Raw genomic sequence first — 5,235 nt, forward strand, 5'->3', positions numbered from 1 at the left:
CTGATGTGTAAAGCTGTTCAAGTTATTTGATGTTTACACCTCAGGGAAAGTCATGTGTTCAGCAATATTTAAAGATAATGTTACAATGAAAACATTGATGCTGTCTTCAAAAACATCGCAATAGTTTTTACATATGCCTCAACCTAATCTTGGATTCAGTGAGTTAAACATACTAATGTTGTGCTCTCCCACTCAATTTTGATACAAAAATAGGTGGTTACGTAAAACCTTTAATTCTGTTTTGCTTTTTAGCAGTGTTTACCTAGGTGGCCTGTGAATTTGCTAATTGACTTATAAAACTGTAAAAACTGCAGCTCTCTGTGGTCAGTTGTTCTGAGGAGAGATAGTCCCAGGTCTGTGATTTCTAGCACAGTGAAAATTTTGTCTCTCATACACCCTTGATCCTGATTGACACTACTGTTAATATAAACTTAGACTGTTTGTGTGAACTTAAACTGCCCATAATAAGCGGTAGAAAGATGAGGTTTAAAACACTAAAAATCCTGCAGTTGTTTACAGTTTTATAGTAATAGTGCTTTTGTGTGTTCCCTGTCCACCCCCCAAGGCCGTAGCAGTCTGTACATAGTTGTATATTAGAAATATGCCAGAAGAAACAAGATGTTACCATTTTTATGACTTCATGGGTTTGGTATTTTCTTAATACTTAGGTGTTTATTCACACATGCATATGGAAGAGAAGGTACATTTGTATGTCCTTGTTCACCAGTGGGCAATATTTAAAATGTCTTAGCAAAAAATGGCACTGATTAAATTTGTCAGATGAGGTTTTGTAAATTTACCTAAAAACAAATTAATGGAGCACTCAGTGAACGTAGGGGTCAAATTAAAGATTTTGTTTTAAATTTCATCAAGTATGAAATGCAAGCAAATAGAAATTGCATAAAAGCTGCAAAAGCTTCATTTCCGTCAGCCTTGACAAAGGCTCATTTTTAGTCTATTGTAAAGGGTTATGTAACAGACACACTCTTGGAGTTGTCACTTGTTCAAATAGCTGCACTTAATGTTTTAAGTTAAGTTTCAAGACCTCAGATGGCTTTAAGAGGCAACTCCTAGAAGCCTCTTTATTTCTTTTTTACCAATTTTGAAGATTTTACAGCTGACTTTAAATGTTACCCTGTTCAGGAAAGCATTTAAATCTGTTCGGTTTTCCAGAGCATATAAAGCATGTGCTTACATTTCATAGATTCCAAGAAATGCAAACACATGCTTTAAGTGTCGGATTTGCATACGTGAGTGATTTTTATGCTTTACTGAGTTGGGACCGGTAGCTTGTGCAACTGCAAAAATTTTGCATAAGCCTGAAATACTCTAATATTTTTGGCACCTACTATTCAACCAGGTTTCCTGCAGCCAGGTTAATACTGTTGAACTTGGCTACAGCTTCAGACTCTCCCCTTTTTTTCTTGTGTACCTCCGTTCCTCACACATGGGATCACTGGTGTTTATTGAACTATTTGCTTCTGAGAAGATATTTCAAGTGTTTGTTTAATCCTGTTTTAAAACTGCCTTCAAAAAATTTGTAAAACTGAAAGTTGTATCAAGCAAGTAATGAATCACTTCCTGCTTTTTTTGTGAATAGGTATTGGTTACAAACAGTACTGTTGTAACTTCATTTTCTTTACTTAAAAACATTGTTTACTATTGTGTGTAATAAGTTTAAGGAAGAAATTACCTGCCTGTAGCAGTTAAATGGGGAATAGCTAATACTGAAAAATCAGCAGGTAAGTAATGTTCCATCGCATAGATATATTAAATTTTAGAATACAAAACAGTAATGTTACAAGCATTTTATGTAGGAACTGATATTTTAGTCCACATTGAAATAGATTTGAGATTGTTGCTCTTTTTACATAAGAGCGTCATTTCTCACTCACATATTTCCGTTGCTGGCAATGGAAATAGCAGGGAGAGTATAGCAGGGGGTAAATAATGTAAGTTAAACAGAATGACCATTGTGATCTGAGAGATGAGATCCCTGTATGAAGCCCATTATTTCTGCCTGTTCTCCAAATCCTTAGTTTTAACCGATAAATGTGCTGTGTTGCAATTTAGATAATATTCTCTTCTTGTTGTGAGCTTCCTTTGTTAGATTTTTTTAATAAAACAAAAAAATGTACAGAAAAAAAATCCAAAGACCCTGATAAACACCAAAAAGGAATATGCCTAATGTACATCATGTGTAACTGGATCTGTAGTAGAATTTTTGCCAAGTCTTGGTTTACTAAAGGTTCCTGCAATTTCCTGTGCACATGCAGGAAATGGCAGTTTGGAAACTTGCTGACTGGTGGTTAAGCTATGATGGCTACTGCTATTTAATATTCAGTTGTATTTCATTTCCTTTTGCTTATGAAAGGATGAAATAATCTGTGAGGAAATACTTAATTTTTTTTTTTCAAATATTGAGTATATAAATAACATTGAAAATATTATCTTAAGGCTATGTCCTTTATCTTGAAAGACAAAACTAACAAGTAGTGACTTAGGGGTGGTGGTGCTTTACCAACAGAGCTTGTTTTGGTGGTTTGTTTTTTAGAAGTAGAGGGTGTTTTTTTTAAAGTAAAATTTTTACAGGACTATACATTTTGACAGGTCAAAGTACTTAAGAAGAAGAACATAGCATTTTGGAAACTGTACAGTCTTGCTTCCTCATTCCTTTTTTGCTTTCTGTGCCAATATTTTTTGTTCTGATGACATTTTGGAAAATGTTTGTCAGAACTTCAGATTTTTATTTACAGTGTGGCTTATAAGCTTGGATAGCTAGTTTTTTTGTGTTAAACAAGATATTTTTATTAAATTTAGACATTAGCTTTTTTCTTTATGGACTGCGTTCTTTCTGGTTTTGTTCCTTTGAAATTGGTGAGGCTTAGTTTTTCTATCTGTATTTTTTTACCTGATTGTTTAGTAGCATACCCAAACCCTGGTAAATGTTTTTTTCCTAGTTGTATGTGGACAATTGGAGATTTAAATGTTGTATATACTTGTCATCTGTGTTTCTAGTAAAATACATGGCATTCTTTGTAGAAATACTTAATTCCTGATTTTCTTTCTTATCCACTTGCTCTTTGTGTACAGGTTAAACAGACATTGCTCCTGTTTTTATTTATAGAATTTTATACATAGCCTGTTAAAATTGTCTTTGGTTCTTGTGTGAACTGAGATACAGCCTTAAATTTCCTAACACAATGCTCATTAAGATACTGTCAGTAATGTAGAATTAAATATAAAACATGCACGTTTAGGACGGGTACTTTTCAGAGATCTGAGACACTAAATTGCTTCTGCATTGAAATATAAACCCTTCAAAATTTTAGAGAAGGAAAGTGCAGGTCAGTGTCCATATAAAAATACGAATTAATTTGAATTCCTTCCAAAATAAGAATTGTAATATAGAAAAGAAGCAATGTGGATTCAGTTGAGATGCAATTTATTTTGGTAATTGACTGCACAGGTCTTGAAATAATGATTGCAGCATGCTGATGAATCATGATGATTATGCAGAAATACTGTCTCTTGCAATTATGATGCCTTGCAATTAATACTTCGGACTATCTTGGGGTGGATGGGGGTGTTGAGTTGGGGTTCTTTTGGTTTTGTAGTTGTTTTGCCTTTCTCCCCTTTCTTCCTCGTACCCTATTAAGGTCTGACATCCCATGTATTTTTAGATTTCCATTAAGCTTTAGAGGATAAATTCACTAAGGAGCAGTTTGGAGTATAGAAGCTCATCAGTTTGATATTCTTGTGGAAGTTGTTTTTCCCCATGTTGGACAAAATACAGTAAAGCTCCTTATTTCATTTATATATTATATGTTTGTTAATTCATGAACCCTTTCTGTAGCCCCAGTGATTGCAGTGGGTTCTGGGATGATGCATATGCCTGTGCTTAAATCTTCAAAATACACTAATTTTACAGAAGTCTCTTGAAAATAGTAAACATATACCTTTGATCCTGATTGAATGGGGCATTTAAGTTGTAAAAATTCCTATCTATTCATACCATCTAATGTGATTTTTACATGATTTCAGAAATAACACTTTAGAGTATATTCAATAGACTTCAGCCTCACCCTCTTGTACACAGTATTTTGTAATAGAAAATATTTTAAACTGTGCATATTATTATCACATTGAGACATACATTCCTTTGATCTTCAGAAGTAAGAAAATGAGGAATGTGTGCTTTTATAAATATAAGTGGTTGCAAATTCATATTCCTTACTACTGCAGTTGTCCTTTTTTAAAATAATAAAGAAAGGAAAAAAAAAGCCAAGTGTTTTGAAGGTGAAATACATTCCTATTTGGTAAACTTTACATTTTTATGACGACTACCAGCATTGCTGACTTTCTAAACAAAAGGCTGTATTGTCTTCCTGTACCATTCCATTTTCTGGTTTCCGCTTTGCACAAGGATATGTGAGTAAATATTCAAGAAATGGTTTGAAATACAGGAGGGGGTTGTCCAAGTTGGAATGCAGAATTGCAATATAAAATGTAAGGAAATGGATGCCTGTCAGAATGCCTGACGCCAAAGGATTTTATATATATAGTAAACAGTTCCCTAATGCTGGCAGGCCAGAGAGACTGTTGAATACTGCAGTTTTTGGAGACCTCTATTTCTCCACAAGGTAAGATGGTATCCTAGCAAATGTGCATTTCAATACATTTTTAGCAGAGGTACTTAAATAATCTGTAAATTTAGGAATAATTTCATTTTTTAGATGTTATACTTGAAATACTGCACAACTTTTAGCTTTCATAGGTTTCTTTTTTTCAGCCTTTAGGAGACTGTTAAGCAATTTGCTGTCCAACTTTTGTGTTGGTCTTAAACTGCAATAGTTTACCTTGTATTGAAGAAATAAAGACAATTTTTATATTAAAAAATACTTTTGTCTGTCTTCATTTCAGCTTGTCTAATTTCTTTGCAATTCTCATTATTGACAGACTTCAAATTTTCAGGCATTAAAACTTGGAGGGTGGACTTTTTGAGATAGATTCTGTGCTATAATTACTTCTGAATCTAGAAACAGTTTATACTAGCTCTTATCCTTATCTGAACTTTTTGCAGGGTTTACAACCAGTGAGACGTGCAGACTTTTTTTTAAGCTAACCTTATTTTTCTGTAAAATACAGTGACCCACATGAAGTCTGTTAACTAAAGGGAATAAAATAAGCATGTGCATAAAGCAATTTCAGTCTCAAAATTACATTTTCAGACTC

This window comes from Lonchura striata, chromosome 1A (genome assembly GCF_050655825.1).
Source record: "Lonchura striata isolate lonStrDom1 chromosome 1A, ASM5065582v1, whole genome shotgun sequence".
In the NCBI taxonomy this organism is placed as follows: Eukaryota; Metazoa; Chordata; class Aves; order Passeriformes; family Estrildidae; genus Lonchura; species Lonchura striata.